The 21,355-nt window shown below is 44.5% G+C and overlaps 1 long non-coding RNA gene across 1 annotated transcript; it reads right to left on the bottom strand.

The window, feature by feature from the left end:
* Positions 1-1,902: 1,902 nt before the first annotated feature.
* Positions 1,903-20,230, bottom strand: LOC309366098. Its single transcript, XR_014166501.1, has 3 exons — positions 20,027-20,230; positions 19,082-19,271; positions 1,903-1,987 (listed from the first exon to the last, which is right to left on the bottom strand). It is a non-coding gene; the product is annotated as an uncharacterized lncRNA (long non-coding RNA).
* Between the last annotated feature and the right edge of the window lie 1,125 nt (positions 20,231-21,355).

A 21,355-nucleotide genomic window follows, 5' to 3' on the forward strand; every position in this document is an offset into this window, starting at 1 on the left:
TGAAGTGGGACTATTGTCCTTTGTCCTTTCTCTTTGCTGTCTGATGCTAGAGAGAGAGGGAGCCATGTTGCAGTGCTCTGTGTGTGTTTATATGTAAATAAAGTAGATTAGCCAAAATGCTGAGTTGCTGAGGTCTGTTACGCAAACTGCGAAGACTCTGCAGATCCCCAAGTGTGCCAATGTCTGTTGGCATCGGTCACTGTGAAGTTCGGGCAGAAGAAAGCTTTAGAAGCTCCCGAACGATTGGCCAGGTGGGAGAGAACATGCCAGTCGGGCATGTGTCTTTGCCAGAGTCCTACTCGAGTGTAGGACGAGCTCCTGACACTCAGGTGGCTTCCACCACTCCTCCTCATCTAGTCAGTCCCTGACACCATGTCTCACTCCTTCCTGCACTTTCTGGGTAAAGGCTGGTGTTTGGAGAAGCTGGGAGAGCAATGGTGCCCCACCTGTGTGGCATCAGTGGTCACTATTGAGTTAAAGGGCTGGACAAAGGTAAAATTTACATTTGCTGCTCCGCCCATTTTTGGAACACCACTGGCAAGTGGTCCTTGGAAGCAGTGGAGGCTGTTCCATTAGGTTGAATGGGGTGGCAGTGTCCCACCAACCTCAATCTGCCTTATCCTCCCCAAAGCAGACTCCCTTCTTGTTCACAACCAGTCAGATGGCGATTCTGCCTGTCATTGGCTTAGGCCCTACCTACTGTTGCTCTCTTTGCCTTCTTTCCTATGAGTCACAATGGGCACCTGCCACCACTGCTGTCACTTAGTCTGGTTCCACCTGACTTACAATATTGTACATGTTTAAGCAAGCCTTGAAAACATGTCTATTTTGGGCCGCTTATCCCCAGTGGTTGTTTTTTCAGAATTGGCTATTTTAACATCGATGACCATGTTGGCCGGGTGGTAATTTATATAGATATCTGTTTTAAGTGGCTTCGGTTTTTAAAGGATGGCAAAACCCCTTGCTATAATTCCCTTGCTATTGCTATTGGATTTTATAGATGTACTATTTTGTGATGTTGTGAGCTGCTCTGGAGGGGCTGTGCTCAGAAAGGTGGCATCCAAACGATTTATAAATAAACATTAAAATAGTGCACACCTCTCCTGCTTGACTTACCAATAAGTTAACCCTCAAGTTACAAACTGAATGACCCCTGTTGTTGCAATTTCAATAGTTGCCCCATGTGATGAACTACCAGTCCTGCAACTTGAAACATCCTTTTGACTGTGATATAGGATCAGGTTTAAGGTGCTGGTTTTAACCTTTAAAGCCCTCTACAGCCTAGGACCCTCGTACCTACGGGACCGCCTCTCCTGGTATGTCCCACAGAGAAACTTAAGGTCTTCAAATAAAAACATCTTGAAGGTCCCAGGCCACAGAGAGGTTAGGCTGGCCTCAACTAGAGCCAGGGCTTTTTTTGGCTGTGACTCCAATCTGGTGGAACGCTCTGTCACAAGAGACTAGGGCCCTGTGGGACTTGACATCTTTCCGCAGGGCCTGCAAGACAGAGTTGTTCCACCAGGCCTTTGGCCAGGGCACAGCCTGACTCCCTCCTTTGGCAATCTTCACAGAACTCTAGCCCAATGGTCGCCATCAATTTGATTTGAACTAATTTTATAATGAAATGATTTTAGCATGTTGTATTATTTTATTGTTGTTAGTCACCCTGAGCTCGGCTTCGGCTGGGGAGGGCGGGATATAAATAAAATTTATTATTATTATATTATTATTATATAGACCCTGGACTGGCACCACACAATGGGCCCTCCTGGACAGGAAGGGATACACAGAAGTTCCTCTTTGGTTTGGGACTTCCTTCATCTGGTGTATCCCTGTGTGTCCCCTGAACTTTGATTCCTAGTTTCTGGTTCCTGCATTCCTGGCTCACCTTTTACAGATGTCCTGATACCAACTGCCATCTCCATGTGTCTAGCATAGAATGAAGGCATTGGTTCTGGAGCACAGGTAGGTCCTTTATCAACGTATCCTTAATAACAAAACAAAAACAAGGGCCTGATATTTGGGCTGGCAGATTGCATGATAACGATTCCCCCCACCTGAACGCAATGTTATCCTAATTCTGATTCCAAGGCATCAAGACTAAGTCTCATATTGAACAAAGGCAATCTTTGGGTTGTATCCATGGCAACCGCCTCTCGGAGAACTAAGGATTGAGAGCGAGTGTCCACCGCCAGTGACAGATCCTCGTTCTGCAGCAGACCAAGCAGGCAGGTGTGCTGTCACAAAGCAGCTCAGCCCGTTTCCCCCTGCCAATCACTTTGACGTTCACATAATTACAAGGAAATAGTTCTGCTGCCTCACGATGCAAATCGGAAGCGACTGTATTTGCAGCAAATGCCGGGAGCACAAAACTCAATCTTTCTTTCAAATACATTTTAATAATCCCGTCTCTCCAGACTCCTAACTTTTGCAGCAGGAAGGGGTTCTCTCGTCTTGCTATCTTGTCAATCTATGTAGTAGGGACTCTCCTCTATTTTGGGATGCCTTAGGCCTAGCAGAGGGAACCAGGCTTAGCAAGGAGTTTCCCATAATGCACTGGGCCTGTAATCCAACCAATGTTCTGCCAGATGTGGAATGCTTGCAGTTCTGAAAGTTAAAAGCTTCATTTAAGCTTTCTTTTTTTCAAACAAACAAATGCTCTGCTTCATGGAAAACAACAATTCAGAACTTTGCAGACAGTGTTTTGGAAAGCCCCATGTTATAAAGTCCAAAGTCCACTGAAGAAATATAAGACCTTTTCAAGCCTATAATGTCTACTGGAGGACAGAAGCACTGGAAAGGAAGGGCTGTTGTGAAGCTGCAAAGTTTTTTTTTTAATGTACAAGTAGGACTACACACTGCTTGCTCATCTCCTAAGCATAAGAAAGAGACAGACTTCTTCTCTTCCACCCCCACAATGAACTATGGAGGAAAGTGAATTCCTTTTGCTTCCACCACAATTGCCCTTGGACCTATTTGTTTGCAATTTTACACGCTTAATCCAACTTGGAGGGGCTACTGTGCCTGTAAATTCCATCCACTTTGGTCAAAAGAAGGACATGTTAGAGCCATTTCTAGATTCCCCAGTATGGTGAAGTAGCGGAGGCTGCCTGTCACTGCCTGGGAATTTGTAGAACCATAAATTATTGTGTTTTTCAAATGGGTAGTGAAATTTGCGAATTTGCCCCATCATGCCAAAAATTGGGCAAATTCACACCAAAGCCACATTTTGTCCTGCCATCGTGATTCAAAATTGCACTCAAACATTGATGTAAATTGCCACTCCCACTTTATTATTTCAAGAGACATCGTCACCTATGCAAAAAAGAAAAGGAAAGGAAAAAGAAAAGGAAAAATAAAAAAGGTGAAATCATGCCAATGTCATATTTTGGTCCATCATCTTGAATCAATATGGTGCCTGGCATCTGAACATCAATGAAGACTGTGAGAACCTTCATGCCAAGTTTGGTGACAGTACATTGAGATGTACATTGAGCAAACAGATGGACAAATAGAACACTTTCTAAAATGTATAGTATATAGGAGAACAGATCTTTCTGCAGGAGTGCTTTCTGCTTCTTGCTGCATCGGGATTTTGGTCCCATGAAAGGTGATTTGCTCATTGCACTCAGTCAGCAGCTTGGCCTAGTGCAAGGGTAGCCAACATGGGATCCTTCAGAACATGTGTGGACTACAACTCCCATCCATCCCATCCAGCATGCCCAATGACCAGGAATGATGGGAGTTGTAGTCTACATCACTTAGAGGACTTCACATTAGCTACTCTTGAGATAAGCAAATAGTGCGTTTTGTCAGTGCACAGTATTTTGTACTGTAATGGGGTATTTTTTTTAATCAACTGGTTTATTTATTGGCTCATTGCTTTAAGTGTTCCCCACTTGCTCCAGGCATTTTGTGATTGGGTGGATTAGAAATTGAAATGAGTAAATGGATCAATAGCATCCATAGGTCAGCTCAACGGGATGACAGCCATGTCAAACCTTTTTTCAGATAGTAAAATGTATTGCTTGTAACCTACCAGCTATTGGGGTGGGGGTGGAGGGAGGGAGGGAAGGAGGGAAGGAGAGAGAGAGAGACTGTTAAAGTGCAGGAAGAAATGCTGGCATTTATAAGCAGGACATGAACTTTTAGTCTGTCCACCACGAGGAGAAAATATTTCATTATTTAAATTGGATCACACCGTCCTCTTCCTGTCTCCACTTCTGTGTTACATTATTGGTCCTTCTTGGTTATAATAAAATCATGACACACAGGATTCTTGCTAACAACATTCCTGAAAATGTCACTTCAGCCAAGTGGCAAAGAAGAAGAATTCGGTTTTTCTAACATCTTCCAGTTGGACTTTGGTGGCTAAAATGACATTCTTATAGCTCATTAAATTTATTAGGGTATCTACTCGAGTCTGTGGTTAGAGACAGCTTTTCTTCTTATTTGCTTAAAAATGTAAGGAGGATTTGCAGTGCTGCATCACAGCTCTCAATTTTCGAGAAGTCGGGGCTGGGTAGGGCAGCAGAAGAGAAGGCAGATTGCACGACAACAGTGGCCATGGCATAAGCGTGAGAAGGATGGAACACTGAGAGGGGGCAAGTAGTGGTTTAAAATAACAGCTGAACTTTGAGCAAAGCAGGGATGGAGGAAATTGAGAGGGAAATGGCAATTTTAAACAATGGCAGAAGTTTCAGTGAAATACCTCACTACAATGCAACATCTGAGGGCTCTGCATCAATAATAATAATAATAATAATAATAATAATAGCACCTTCTCACAATGCATTTCACTCCGTATGCTGTTTACAACATGAAGTTCCAGATTCAACAAACAAACACTCATATACATATCAACATCCAACAAAGGAACATCACTTTCTCAAACTGAAAACGATAACTGACAGGATTGGTCTTAAAGATTCTAAAACAGTGGTCAGCAAACTTTTTCAGCAGGGGGCTGGTCCACTGTCCCTCAGACCTTGGGGGGAGGCTGGACTATAATTTTTTTTTGGGGGGGTGAACAAATTCCTATGCCCCACAAACAACCCAGAGCTGCATTTTAAATAAAAGGACACATTCTACTCATGTAAAAACATGCTGATTCCTGGACCGTCTGTGGGCCGGATTTAGAAGGCTAATGGGCCAGATCCGACCCCTGGGCCTTAGTTTGCCTACCCATGTTCTAAAAGATACCGTAACATTGACCAGCATAGGGTGTGTGCACAAAGGGAAGTGGAAAATGGGAGAGAGGAGGAGACCTGGTGATCGGAATCAAGGTGGTCTGTCTGTGAGAGAGAGTTGAAAACAGAGAAAGGAGGAGGCAGGGGAAAAGGGTGAAGATGATAATTGTGTGTGCGTGTGCACGCGTGTGTAAAAAGGGAGACTGCACAATAGGCGTAAGTCGTGCTTTTTTTCTTTAAAAAATGTTTAGGGGTACCCGCCCTGTGGAACGCCCTTCCAGCAGATGTCAAAGTGATAAACAACTACCTGACATTCAGAAGACATCTTAAGGCAGCCCTGTTCAGGGAAGTTTTTAACGTGTGATATTTTACTGTATTTTTGGTTTCTATGGAAGCCGCCCAGAGTGGCTGGGGAGGCCCAGCCAGATGGGCGGGGTATAAATAATAAATTATTATTATTATAATTATTACTCTCGTTTTCCGACGCATATTGAACTACTGTCCCTCAATGAGGCCAAACTTAGATTCACAAAATGTTTAGGGGTATGCGTCCCCCTGCGTCCCCCCCCCAGAAAAAAGCACTGGGTGTAAGGATAAGGCATGGAAATGGAGCTGCCCATGAAAGCTGAAAAAGCAAGGAGAGAGGAAGAAAAATGGGAGCGATGGGGAAAATTGGGTGTGTGTGTGCAAAGGTGAGGGAGCAGGAAGCATGGGGATGGGGCTGAAGATGAAAGCTGGGTCATGAAAATAGGAGGGGATGGTAACCTCAGAATTGGTCAGAAGGTGAAAAGGGTGCTTTGTAGTTGCTGTGGTGGAGGGAGGAGAAAGATGCAGGAGGTTATTTTGGGGCTGGTTTGTGTGCATGGGGGGTTTGCACAAAAGGAGGGGGAGAAGGGATGGACATGGGGTGAAGGTGAAAACAAGGATGTAAAGCAGGGCTGCAGAATAGAAGAGAGAAGTGGCTTCAGAAATGGGGTTGAGAAGGTGAAAAGCAAGATTAGTAGTTGCATGGGGTGGAAAGGGGAAACTCTAGGAAGTTAATATGGGGAAATAGCAGGGTGGTTAGTAAGCAGAGCAAGCAGGGACAGTCCCTTGTTAAAAATAAAATAAAACTGAATCATTATTTATTTTTTTTAGCCGCAGGAACTGTACAAGTAATTAGCATTATTATAAAATTATTATAACTTGATGACTTCATTATCTGGCATGTCAATTAACATGTCAGTGAGAAGAAGGGAGAAGATAGGAAATATCGTTCTTTTGCATTTTTTGAAATCTGTCATCCTGTGAGCAGTACATTTGTGAGAATATCTCGTAGCCATCACTGTGGTGGAGGCAGAAAAAGTGGACATGGTGTTCCAATTTGAATAATAAAATACCTTACGGCTGCAAGGATTGGGCACAGATTGCATGTTCTACATGCACGTGTCAGTACACCTTGTCCCAGTTGAACAGACGTTTTGAAGATGGCTGGGAAGTTATAAGTAAGCAGTTTGGAGAGAGGTTTGGCAGGACCACTTAGTATAACAGAATCATGGAATTGTAGAGTTGGGATGGACCGCAAGGGTCATCTAGCCCAACTGCTTGCAATGCAAGAATCTCAGCTAAAGCATCCATGACAGATGGCTACTCAACCTCTGCTAATAACCACCAAGAAAGGAGAATCCACAACCTCATGAGGCAGACTGTTCCGCTGTTGAACGGCTTTTACCCTTAGAAAGTTTAGTTGATGTTTAGTTGGAATCCCCTTTCTTGTAACTTGAATCCATTGGTTCGGGTCCTTCCCTCCAGTGCAGGAGAAAACAAGTTTGTTCCATCTTCCATAAGACAGCCCTTGAGATATTCGAAGATGGCTGTCATATCTCCTCTGAGTCTCCTCTTTTCCAGGCTAAACATACCCAACTCCTTCAACCGTTCCTCATAAGGCTTCCCCCCCTTGAACACTTTTGTTGCCCTCCTCTGCACATGCTCCAACTTGTCAACAACCTTCTTAAATTGTGGCATCCAGAATTGGACACAGTACTCCAGGTGTGGTCTGAGCAAGGCAGAATAAAGGTAAAGGTAAAGGGACCCCTGACCATTAGGTCCAGTCATGACCGACTGGGGTTGCGGTGCTCATCTTGCTTTATTGGCCGAGGGAGCCAGTGTACAGCTTCCGGGTCATGTGGCTAGCATGACTAAGCTTCTTCTGGTGAACCAGAGCAGCGCACGGAAATGCCATTTACCTTCCCACCGGAGCGGTACCTATTTATCTACTTGCACTTTGATGTGCTTTCAAATTGCTAGGTTGACAGGAGCTGGGACCGAGCAATGGGAGCTCACCCCGTCATGGGGATTCGAACCACTGACCTTCTGATCGGCAAGTCATAGGCTCTGTGGTTTAACCCACAGCACCACCCGTGTCCCAAAGCAGAATAGAGTGGTACTATTACTTCCCTTGATCTGGACACTGTACTTCTGTTGATAAAGCCTAGAATAGCATTAGCTTTTGTTGTTGACCTGTGATGGATGCAAGGACTGAACCTGAGACACACACCCCCTCCAGGTTCACGGGCGGCATGCCTATGAATACCACTTACTAGGGAGCACCAGTGGGAAAGGGCTAACACCTGTATGGCCTGCTTGTGGGCTTTCTGAAGCCATCTGATTGGCTGGTCTGAGAAACAGGATGCTGGATTTGAGGGCTCTTTGGTCTGGTCCAGCAAGGCTCTCCTTATGCTCTTATGCATGCAGAGCAAGTTCTCCTCCAATGAGCTACGGCTCCTTCCTGCTACCTATTTCCCACTAATGTCTTGACATATGGAGCAGGCATCACGGTGAGCAAATAAGGCGTCCTTTGACATAGTGTGCAGCTCTTCCGCATAATCTGTATCGGTTCCCTCCACTTCCTCAGTGCTCCCTTCTGATTCCCCAAACTATGAATAAATTAAAGACAATTTTCCATAATGTTTTACCTTGTGTTATATAATATGTCTCGAAGGAACCATTACATTGTTCGGGTGCTTAGAACTGCTTAATAATATGGCAGGATTTGTGTCTAGCAATATCGTAGTTGCTAAAGGAGTTGTTATGTATCCAAGGGCTCATCATGGCCATCGAAGAGCAATTTTCTTTCCCCTTTTTATTAAGAGATGTGCGATAGTTCACACAGAGAACAAGAGGGTCCTTTGTATGCAAAATTGTGCAGCATCCCAGCTGTGCTCTGCTCCGAGGGAGCTGGTTCGTAAAATTGGTTTCAAGGATGGCCTTCTGAAATATGCCCTCCTAACTTTGCCTCTGCCTTCAGGCCAGTTTCATTTTGCTCCGGGTTTTCCAAATAATGCCACTGGCATGCAGTAGAGCTGAAAAGAAAGGAGGGGATGGGCAAGCAGAAATAAGTGCTAGGGACACGGGTGGTGCTGTGGTCTAAACCACAGAGCCTAGGGCTTGCCGATCAGAAGGTCAGTGGTTTGAATCCCCGTGACGGGGTGAGCTCCCATTGCTGGGTCCCTGCTCCTGCCAACCTAGCAGTTCGAAAGCACGTCAAAGTGCAAGTAGATAAATAGGTACCACTCTGGCGGGAAGGTAAACGGCATTTCCGTGCGCTGCTCTGGTTTGTCAGAAGCGGCTTAGTCATGCTGGCCACATGACTTGGAAGCTGTACGCCGGCTCCCTTGGCCAGTAAAACGAGATGAGTGCCGCAACCCCAGAGTCGTCTGCGACTGGACCTAAGGGTCAGGGGTCCCTTTACCTTTAGCCAACAGCTACTGGTCATAATGGCTATGTTCTACCTTCGCTGTGAGAGACACAATGCCTCTGAATGCCAGTTGCTAGAAACCATAGGAAGGGAGAGTGTTGCTGCACTCAGCGTGTCTTGCTTGTAGGCTTTCCACAGGCATCTAGCTAGCCACATGAGAGGAGAACGCTCGATTAAATGGACCGCTGGTCTACTTTAGCAGACTCGTCTTAATGTTCTTAGGTCGGGAGGGAATTCTCAAGCAAATTCTTCTGATCTGCTTCCTTGCAAAAAGTGCCAATTTTTGCAGACTGGTATTTATAACAAAATGATTTATGGTCTCTTAATTTCTCATCCCCTGTTATCTCCAGTGATGGATGCTATTCGACTGAAGGGTGTTGGAAAGGAAAGAGGGTAAAAGTGTCAAATTTGGCATCGAAGGCAATCAATGTCTATTCTGAAGCAAACCCCAGGCCTAATCCCAAGGAAATGCATACAGAAGACACACTTAAGTTGGGAAGAGCTGCAACTCAACAGTAAAGCATCTGCTTACATATAGAAGGTCCCTCGTTCAATCCTGAGCATCTTCAGGTAGGGTTGGGAATATTCCCTGCCCCAAACCCTGCAGAGCTGCTGCCAGTCTTTAGGCACAATATTGAGCTAGATGGGCCAATGGGCTGATTCAGTATTACCCAGAGTCACTTTATCTTCTCTGCTTGCTAGCCCCACGGGATACAATTTCTTCCAAGTTGGCATACATAGGATAGGGTAGGCTGTAAAATATGAGCCTAAGCACTCACTGACCTGGGAGTAAGTCACATTGGCCTCAACAAGAAGCACCTTTGTGGGGTTTTTTTGTTTTTTTGTGTGTTGTTTTTTAATTTTTATTAAGTACAAATTAGAAAACATACATATTTACAACAAAAGAAAGCACATATAACCAAGGAAAAAAATTAGAGAATACTTTATTTATACCTCTATAAAATGCTATTCACAATAAAGGAGTGAAATGAAAGATATCAGAAAAAAGAGAAAAAGAACAAAGAAAAAATAAAGAAGTAAAAGAAAAGGATCATAGGTGAAAAATTTAAAAAATAGGTAAGTATTCACTATACATAGCCATTTCCCATCTATATTTATATTCAATTGTATAATTTCATCTTGTCCTCATCTACCTTAAAAAGTGTTGTTGTTTTTTTTAAAAAAAGACTTCCACCGTTTGCCTCACGCGTTTTTAATAATCCATTCATCAGATCCTCTGTTCTTCATATTTCCCCTTTGGATTTCCTTAATGTCTCACTTTGTATTTTTTATATTACGAACAAGAGTATTCTAAACACAACCAGATTTTTATAGTCGAGCCCTGGTTTTGTAAATAATCATTTAAGAACTCCCGTTGCTTCATAACCATAGCTTTAGGTTTTCTCCTTATTAAATCCGTCAGTTTTGCTAGTTCCAGGTATTTGCAAAGTTTCCCCAACCAAGAAATCCCCAAGAATCACTTTTGACTAGTCAGCCTGGGTAGCTCAGTTGGTTAGAGCATGGTGCTGATAATGCTAAGGTTGCTAAGTTCAATCCCCGTATAGGACAGCTGCATATTCCTGCATTGCACAGGGTTGGGCTAGGCAATCCTCAGGGTCCTTTCCAATTCTATGATTCTATGATTCTAAAGCATTTTTAGATTTGCACAGGGAATATTTATGCATTTGGGTCCATTTTTTTAAAAAAATTATAATTATATCCTGCCCTCCCCAGCCGAAGCCGGGCTCAGAGCGGCTAACAACAGTAAACTGATACAACATTCTAAAATCATTTCATTCTAAAATCAGTTCAAATCAGATTAATGGCAACCATTGGGCTAGAGGCCTGTAAGGATTGCCAAAGGAGGGGGTCAGACTGTGCCTTGGCCAAAGGCCTGGTGGAACAGCTCTGTCTTGCAGGCCCTGAGGAAAGATGTCAAGTCCCGCAGGGCCCTAGTCTCTTGTGACAGAGCGTTCCACCAGATTGGAGCCACAGCCAAAAAAGCCCTGGCTCTGGTTGAGGCCAGCCTAACCTCTCTGTGGCCCAGGACCTCCAAGACGCTTTTGTTTGAAGACCGCAAGGTCCTCCGTGGGACATACCATTATTGGAGCATATTCTTCCCATGCAAAAAGTTCTTATTCAGTTCTGGGCATCTCCAAGTGGTGCTGGAAATGACTGCTATCTGAAACTTTGGAGAGTTTCTGCCAGTCAGTATAGACCATGGATGGGAGCATCTCTGGTCCTCCAGATGTTGCTGCCTTAATAACTACTATCCATCCCTGATCATTGGCCATGCTGGCTGGGGCCAATGGGAGTTGGAGTCTAACAACATTGGAGCTGACTGTGAAACTTAAGAACTCCCCTTTTCTTATGCCACTTGCAGTAGGGGATCCATATATCCTTGTGGTGGAATCCCATACTGCTGATGAGTGACTGTAAATATTCCAACCACATGAGTGGGGCAGATTGCCTGAATCTCCCACCTGATTAGCATCTACTCTTCCATCAGGGTTCTGATTGGGAGGGAAAGGCACATGTGACTGGTCTCTCCTATATGGTTAGAAAAATGGGGATATAGGGATATGCTGTAGAAGCATCAAAGTTAGAAGGAGACCCCTCCTTTAAAATGTTACACTTATTTGTTGCTTGCTACATAAAATGTCTCCGATTTCTTCAAATTCTCAAAGTGCCATGTTTCTAAATTAATTCTTACAGTTTTAACCAGGTACGCTGTATTGCTGACACTGTTTCAGTCTGCATTTGGCTTTTGAATACTATATTTTGATATGAGTTTTTGTTGCATTGATTTTTAGTCTGGTATTTTGTATTAATTGAATTTCTGTTTACGTTGCTGGCTGCCCAGGAAGGGAGAGCAGGATGTAAGCAACACATGAAATGGTGAAAGAAAATGACCATCAATTTTAATAATTGAGTAATAATCACTTTTTTTTAAAAAAAAGCCTGTTCTGAAGGGGTTCCTTCCTTTTAGTCTCCTCCTTCATGAAGCCGTGGAATCCTCAGGTGAGTACCCTAGCGTTGCCATGGCAGCTGAAGGTGATGTCACAAACCCAACATTCTAATCTGACTGAGTCCAAGTAACCAGGCAGAATTAGGGGCAAAAGTGTGAGAGAGACTGGTTTTCATAATTAGAAATGAGAGGGCTTCAGGAAAAGGCTATAGGCATAAAAAATTGCTTGTTTATTATATTGTTCTCTTGCCCTCCCATCCCAAGTTTGCCTCTGTGTGAAAGCCATTTAAAAAGAAAAGAAAGGAAAGCAATGTGAATTACCATGGCTAATGCAGAAATACATCTTGTACAATTAAATGCTCACAGAAAGACAAAAAACAATAACATTAAGATCAAAGCAGCTTCAGCTCAGGAGTGAAAAAGGACCCCCATGGATTATAATGGGCCTTGGAGTGCTGCTAAAGAAGGAGGGTGAACACCTAAATTTTATCAGAAAATTATTATAGCATCACCTATTGAAGTCAAATAGAAGCTAAATTTGATATTCATTGCATTTTCCCTGAGGCTTAGAGTAGGGTTGCAAAAATGCCAGGAAAAGCATGATTTTTTGATTGACTTGCCTAAAATCCAGTACAAAGCACCACATTTCTGAAATTTTCCCCAGATGTCAATTACACCTTTGAAATGTCCGGGGAACTCCAGATGTATGGCAGCCCAAAGTTTAGAGGCAGGGCTTCTACTGTGTTTGCAATCATGTTAAGGAACATAATATGTGACCTGCAATATAGAATTTCCTGGAGGGATGCTGTGAGTTTTCTTCTGATGGTAGCAGGCAACCGACAATTAGTAGACAACAACAATACATGGACAGGCTGAGATGGGAGCTGGCGGGGCTCCTATATAATCCCAAAGACTATATGGACGCTAGCAAATTCATCTTCTCTTTCATCTCTCTCATTCACTGGGAGGGGCAAGGTGGCAGGGAGGTTGGTGTGGTGTAAACACATCACCAAGAGCATCCTGCAGTGGCTGAACTGGTGTGTTAGCACTGCATGGGCCTCCCTGTTGCCATGCCCCTACCCAATAGCAACTCAGCTGTTGGGAGGTCAGGTTTGTATTGCCATCCCACCATGCTGTCCAGTACTGTTACTTTCAAAGTTCAAATGCAGCCCTTCTGGAGCTATTCAGGATATTTAAATCTTGCTCATTAAGGCTACAAAGGACTTAATCTCTCTCTTCTCTCTCTCGACAATCATTTGAGGTATACCTCACTCTCAGAATGTAGGAGAAAACATCAGGGGCTGTTGATGAAGATTTTTTACTTATATGACCACTTTGAGTTTTAATGTCTGGCCCAGTATACCTGAAGGAGTGTCTCCGCCCCCATTGTTCAGCCCGGACACTGAGATCCAGCGCCGAGGGCCTTCTGGCAGTTCCCTCACTGCGAGAAGTGAGGTTACAGGGAAGCAGACAGAGGGCCTTCTTGGTGGTGGCGCCCACCCTGTGGAACGCCCTCCCATCAGATGTCAAGGAAATAAACAACTACCTGACATTTAGTAGACATCTGAAGGCAGCCCTGTTTAGGGAATTTTTAATGTTTTATTGTGTTTTTAATATTCTGTTGGGTACCACCCAGAGTGGCTGGGGAGGCAGGATATAAGTAATACATTATTATTATTATTATTATTATTATTATTATTATTATTATTGCAAGATCTCTTTCCACAAAGATTTCCTCATGAGTAATCATGGATGTTGCAACAAATGCCAAGACCAGGTAAGCTGCCTGGGTGACACTAATGTCCTTCTAGGCTGGAGGCAGCCATTGTGGTCCTTCTAGAGATTGCAGACTCCAACCGATAGCCATGCTGGCTAGGGCTGGTGGGACTTGGAATCCACCAGTTCTGCAGGTCACCCTTGCGCTAGGCCAAGCTGCAGAGGAGTGCACGATGACCAATGAACCTCTCTTAGTGATTTTCAAGCATTTGACAGCTAGCAGCATGCAACATGGCATGTAACATCCATAATTGTTATAATGGAATAGGCATTTGCTCAGTTAAGCAAAATAATACCTTCTGCAAGGCACAAATTAGGCACAATACATAATTAGTGGTTCTTTGCTTTGACTGGACTTTTCTGAGAAGTGTCACCACTCAATTTCTTGATAGAGTGTGGTTGAAGTTCAGAATATAATACATAACAATTTTGTTGTTTAGTCATTTAGTCGTGTCCGACTCTTCGTGAACCCATGGACCAGAGCACACCAGGCACGCCTGTCTTCCACTGCCTCCCGCAGTTTGGTCAGACTCATGCTGGTAGCTTCAACAACACTGTCCAACCACCTCGTCCCCTTCTCCTTGTGCCCTCCATCTTTCCCAACATCAGGGTCTTTTCCAGGGAGTCTTCTCTTCTCACGAGGTGGCCAAAGTATGCCTTGCGTGTAGTAATGTAGGAAGGTGGTATACAAATTAAACGTGAAATTGCACAAAACAGGCTAGATTTAAAAGAAAAAAACATGGATGAACAATAATATGATGCCAGTATGACCACAAAGAAGGCACTGGGTGAGTCTCTTTGGGGAGGCTATTTCATAACTGGGGTGCCACTGCCCATCTTGGTGGTGTTACATAGAACAGGGCCTTCAAAGAAGATATAGGTTTGGGTAGGCCCTTCCCCAACCGTGCTTTCCTTCGCATTCTCCCTCCCGTCACAGAAGGCTTTCCTTTATTTCTGGACCTGGACTAGAACTTGCTAAAAAACAGCATGTTCTGGATTCACTCTGGAAACACTACCACCATGGTTCCAGTCTGGGTTTTAGAGCAGATGAAACTGTCTCTAGCCTTTACCATGTTTAGTAAAAGCTGCATGCTGACAACAAGTGTCAATGGCTCCAGTGTGATGAGTTTCTGATTCAATTTGTTACCCTTCCTTTGTTCCAAAAATAAACGCTTTCCCTGATGGAGCCATGATTGATCTATTCTACATAGCAGAAGGGCCTCTATCAGATTCATGACAAGCTAGCTTTTCGGCAATGAAAAAAACAAGAGTGCAGAGCGGCAGGTTCAGCACTTTCTTTTAAATATACCGATGAGTTCTTTACAAAGTAGAGGATGGAAGCAACAATGACCGCTCCCCACATTAAATGGGGGCACCCTTTGCGTGGTTGCACGCAGCCCCTGGACCCTATGCAGCTCCATTAGCACAGGCTTGGCTTCGCCTCTCCCCAGGTGGGATACCTGGAGGTCTCCGCCTACCTCAGTCAGTTGCCCAATCCCGCCTGGGGAAGCGTTGCCAAGGTGATAAGGCCAGGTAGGGGGAGGGACTACCCGCCCACACAATAGAGGGAGGATCTTACCTGGGAAACATCAGTTGGCTCCACAGCTTATCCCACCCTACCCACCCTCAGTTAAGACTTCTTTTGCAGGTTAACCTTTTCTCCACCGTATGTGAGCGCTGCTACGTCAGGATCGCTGTTGAAGGGCCGGAAGGGAATTCCCCTGCATTGGCAGGTTTGCCTTTCTCATAGCAAAATGTCACCACTTTGGCAGTATCAGGCCTTGGGTGGAATCCTTTGGTCTATCTTCCCTGAATGGGGTGTGTGGCGTGCAGCAGTGACCCATGCCCCCCTCTTTGCGGCAGCGATACCAGGGTTCCCCGTTAAAGGGGTTGTTTGAGGGGAGGCTTTGGCCGTACGCCAAGAGGTTGCCATTGCTCTCCCCTGCTACGGCAGCGTAATGAGGGCAGTCTCTCTCTGCTTGCACATATGTTCTCCAGAGCCAGCCCATCCCCCCGACACACTGGATAACCCTGATGTTCCCCAGATCCCCAGTGGGGGACTGGGAGCGATAAATGCCCAGTGTCTGAGCCAAGGTCTACCCACATCTGAAACATAATAAAGTTGTGGCCAATTTTAATCCCATAGCACGTTGTCTTGAGTTGTTATTCCACACAGGAGCCGCCCAGGGTTTGGGGGACTCCGCCTGTCCACGCAAAGGTCTTTGTGATCACTGAGAAGCAAGCTTGCTTGGTTGGAAATGGTGTTGATAAAGTGGGAAATAGATCCTGGGAACATCTTATTTTTCCAATTCTCATTGCTTCTGGATAGAACCCAACAATTAGAGGCTGCTAGCTACATCACACAAATCCCTTCCTAGGCAAAGGGTTAACATATTTTGGAACTTCTGATATTGTCGATATTGGGGTCCAGAAAACATCTGGAGCCCAGAGTTTAAGATGGTGTAATACTCATTCATTCCCCTCAGGGTAACTCTAGACATTTTCATTCTGTGAGGCTAAGTGAGATAGAACAGCTTATTTGGCTATAGTTTTTGATCCAGTAGTTATCTCTAAATTAAAACTCACCTCAAGATTCTCCCAAAGCGGGGCGAACGTAATCACATTCTGGGAAACAGCAAAAAGTGTCCCAAGGAGGTCTAAGGTACCTATTGTCTCCAAGAAACCTCAGTAAGCTTCCTCCTTCAGCTGGCAGACCAATTCAAGTGTTCAGTAAGTGGTGATGATTAAGCATCATCACCTCCAGATAGGTGTCAATGCCTTTGCTGACCTCCTCTGCTTTTGGTAATTAACATCAGACCTGGCAGAGTCCAGCTTCAAAGAAATAATCCCACAGTGGCTAGTCAAAGTTTGCAAGTGTTCCTGAACTTTTCGCCCTCATTCCTGTTTGGGGCAAGCATCTCAGAGGAGAACATCACCACCAAGGACTGTCGTTTTGAAACTAAAGGCTGTTGCTTCCAAGTTGCTTCCAAGGATAGTCAAAACGTTTTATTTACATAGGTGGTTGACAAATACAGCACCAATGATCTCCAGCAGGGGTGGAAACCTTTGGGCTGTGAGCATAATCTGACCCACCACATCCCTCAATCCAACCTTCTGGGTCCATTCCTGCAAACCCTAACCACCTGCTAGTCATTGACAATCTGGAGCAGAGGAGGGCAACCAAGATGATCAAGGGTCTGGAAACCAAGCTTTAGGAGGAATGGTTGACAGAGCTGGGTATGTTTAGCCTGGAAAAGAGGAGACTCAGAGGGGATATGATAGCCACCTTCAAATATCTCAAGGGCTGTCTTATGGAAGATGGAGCAAGCTCGTTTTCTCTTGCTCCAGAGTGTAGGACCTTATCCAAGGGCTTCAAGTTACAGTGGTACCCCGGGTTACATACGCTTCAGGTTACAGACGCTTCAGGTTACAGAGTCTGCTATCCAGAAATAGTACCTCGGGTTAAGAACTTTGCTTCAGGATGAGAACAGAGATTGTGCTCCGGCGGTGTGGTGGCAGTGGGAGACCCTATTAGCTAAAGTGGTGCTTCAGGTTAAGAACAGTTTCAGGTTAAGAACAGACCTCTGGAAAGAATTAAGTTCTTAACCCGAGGTAACTCTGTTCAAGAAAGTAGATTCCAAATCAACATCAGGAAGAACTTTCTGGCAGCAAGAGCTGTCTGACAGTGGAATGGACTCCCCAAGCAGGTTCGCCTGGTACCTTCATTATATATTATTCTATATTCATTACAGTGGTACCACTGTATATATTTTTAGGTGCCAGGTGAAAACGTTCCTCTTCAACCTGGCCTTTGTCTGATTAATATCCAACAGCCTTTTAAATGTATCTGTGGGAAGGGGAGAGGATAATGTTTTGTTGTTTTGGTTTAATTATTTGCTGGTGTTTTATCTTGTATTTTATTCTGTGAGCCGCCCTGGGATCTCTTTTTGAAGGGTGGTATACACATTTGAATGATAAATTAAATAAACAAGTAAGGTGCAAACACAACAGCAGGAGCTCCACATGGACACCACTGGTTTGTTTGCACCACACGGGCCTCACCACTGCACCCCTCCTCTTCTCTGTCCTGCTGTGACTCAGCTATATGGAGGTCAGGTGAGTGGCGAAGCCCCACCATGCTGGTGACAGGTCTGCCATTGCTTACAGACAGCCTCCCGATCAGAAACCAGCAGCAGCTCACAAAACAGATCCACAAACACAGGGACCAGAACCTCCAGCAAACCCAGATCCCTGCTCTATCCCCGTAAATCTACACAGGCAACACTATTGCAGGACCTAATCCTGTTGGTCACAACACAGAGAGATGGTTCACCCACTCATCTTCAAAAATGATTCACTGGCATTGCCCTTCTGCCTTCTGCATTATTTCCATTAACCTGCAGGAGCTCTCTGCATAAGTGCAGAGCTGCGCATACAAGTGTACATTATTGGTAAAAGTCAAGCACCACCCATTGCATGGCTCTCTCATTTTTCATTGCCCTTTGCGGTCACATGTTGCATGACATAGCTTCATAAACAAGAGAAATAATAATAATAATAATAATAATAATAATAATAATAATAATAATAATAATTTATACCCCGCCCATCTGGCTGGGCTTCCCTAGCCACTCTGGGCGGCTTCCAAAAAAATATTAAAATACTGTAATACATCAAACAGGTGAAGTATAGTGTTCATGCTTGTGTGGCATATTTGGGTTTGTGAAAAATACAAGTAATACCTTGCAAATGGGGAAAAGCTTCATTGTCAACTGAACGGCCATTTATCAGGGAATTCAATTCTATTACCTGTGGTTTGAACTGGCATTATGGGTTTTTATCCAACTACATGTGTTATTTAGCTATCAATGCCATGGTGTTTGTGCTATCATCAGCAGGGCCTTGGTAATGGTATTTTGCCAAAGAATTACAGAACTATAGAATTGGAAGGGATCCCAAGAATCATCTAGTCTAACCTCCTGCGATGCAGGAATCCTAGCTAAAGGATCTCTGGCAGATGGTCAAAGAGATGGTTCAGAGGCATTGCATTCTTGAAGTAACACTAGTTCTGATTCCATGCCATTATTTAAGACCCAGGCACACTATTGCCAGTCCATCTGCAATGAGGACATAACACCAAATATAAAATGTGCTGTATTTAAAGAAATACTGTATTAAAACACACACACCCTGATTAATTTCTCAGAGGGAAAAAGCGGCGCTAGCTGAAAAGAACAGCGATGTTGATCTCATTCCATTACTTTCAACTCTGCGATGCCTACTGAAGCATAATGATGTTTTAGAAGGAAAAGGAAATAAAGTGTTTCGCAGACTGCAAAGGAGTTGTGACATTTCACAGATTCATAATAGGCTTTCTGAAGTTCTGGCATTAACTCTTTTGTGCTACTGTACCTTGGTACTAAATGCAGCCTTTGTTCCGCACACAAATGATCTTGTTTGGAGTTCTTCAGTAGCTCTCAATTCACAGCAAGGAAACTTGCGGATTTTTTCCCCCTTAGCCTGGTTTGGTTGTGAGGTAGCTAATCTGGGACAGGACCTGCCAGTTCACCTCATCTGACCTGAGTTTTCAAGGTTTTAGGACCTACATGGGAAAAATAACAGAAACCTGGGGGTGAAAATGCTTAGGAGGAGTGTTTCTATTTTCATAAAATCATAGCATAGGAAGGAGACTTGGAGGTCATAAAGTGAGTCTGTGCACATCCACACCTAGATCTGGTTCAGGGCCCAATTTGGTACCTTGGATCTGGCCTCATCTGACTCAGGATGAGCCAGACCTGATCTGACTTGGGCTCCAAACCAAAGTGGGGGCTTTGCACAGCTCTACGTTTTATTAGGGGTTAATCTCCCCAGTCCCTGAGTCCGTCCTCCAAGTTCTGCCCATCACTTGACCCCACTCCTATATTCCTCACTGTTGTTTTTTGCTGGTTGGGTGAACAATATGCAAGGGGGTGAGTCATGGAAGGGGAAGCATCTGAGAAGAAGAGTGTGTGTCTATCATATCCAGGGAATTTAGTTTTGCACCATGGGCTTTGTAGTGTTACACACTGTCTGCAGTTCCCATGCAGGCATGCTTAAATGAGTGAGGTCAAGGATGGTTCAGTGCTTGCTCCACCTCCCCAAACTATGTTTTCCTCATTCCGTGTCCCGCATGATATATTTTTCTAGCACCACCACACAGCAAAGAGGGATTTAGGGCAGTGAGACCAGTTTCTCTGAGCTGAGGGCATGCCTTCCCGCCTCCTTCTCAAAGCCTAGCGATCACTTGTTTTGCATTTCCCCAGCTTTGGGGACCCTGATGGAGCCCTCATACCTCCTTCCCAACCCCCCTTCACTTACCTGGTTTCGGGAAGGCAGAGTAAGCGCTGGGTGATGATGGTGGGGATTGTGTCAAATTTTGGCCTCTCACAGGGCACCACACTGTCGTACCTTGGTTGTCAAACAGAATCCATTCCGGAAGTCCGTTCGACTTCCAAAAATGTTCGACAACCAAGGTGCGGCTTCCGATTGGCTGCAGGAGCTTCCTGCACTCAGTCAGAAGCCGTGGAACCCGCGCCGGAAGTTTGAACGTTTCCAAACTGGAACACTCACTTCTGGGTTTGTGGCATTCAGGAGCCAGAATGTTTGAGTCACAAGGCATTCAGGATCCAAGAAGATTTGATATCCCGCTTTATCACTACCCGAAGGAGTCTCAAAGTGGCTCACAATCTCCTTTCCTTTCCTCCCCCACAACAAACACTCTGTGAGGTGAGTGGGGCTGAGAGACTTCAGAGAAGTGTGACTAGCCCAAGGTCACCCAGCAGCTTCATGTGGAGGAGCAGGGAATCGAACCTAGTCCACCAGATTACGAGTCCACCACTCTTAACCACTACACCACACTGGTACAACTGTATTACCAATGTCCACTCCTGATTACAGGTTATAAGGAATGGAAGGTTATTCTAGATCCCCACGCCATGATGTGATACATGTAGAAAGTCAAATTTATTTCCCCCCTCATTCATGATCGGAAGCAGTAATGCATTTGCACATGTATGCATTGATAAGAAGCTTGTGACATATCAATATGCAATGCTTGCAGTCTGACGGCTACAGCTATTTTATTGATTTTAACTGGAGCTGAAAGGTGATAAAGTTACCTAACCTGCCATGACCGGATGTCTGGCAGGAAGAAAATAACCCTACAATTAATGGCATTTCTGTTTCCATTATCAGCTGTTCCTGGTACCTAATTACAGCGACACAAACTGAGATGGGGAGGGGGCATGTGAGAAAAGAGCTAACTGTCACCTGACAGTTCAGAAGAAGATTAATGGGTAGTATTTATGAGGTACCAGCAATAAATAAGATAATAAGGTTTCCGGAACATGGCACAAACATTCATTCCAAGTTGTAAAGCGGTGTGAGTACAGTAATAAATCTTTAGTTTGTTAATCATTTTGTAAGTGATAAGGTGAGCCATAATTTGGCCATGGAAAGCTGAGGAGCTGGAAAGACATTCAATTAGTTCCTCGGCAAGGAGGCCGTGCCACACACTACATTATCCTGTCGGAGAGATGTCAGGGAATCTGTTCCCATCAGCAACCTAATCCAAAATGCAGAAGATCTAGGAGGGGAAGGCCCTAGCTTAGCAGCAGAGCAGGTGCCTTACATGAAGGTCTGAGCACC

This window comes from Podarcis melisellensis, assembly GCF_964234715.1.
Source record: "Podarcis melisellensis genome assembly, chromosome: 3".
NCBI lineage: Eukaryota > Metazoa > Chordata > Lepidosauria > Squamata > Lacertidae > Podarcis > Podarcis melisellensis.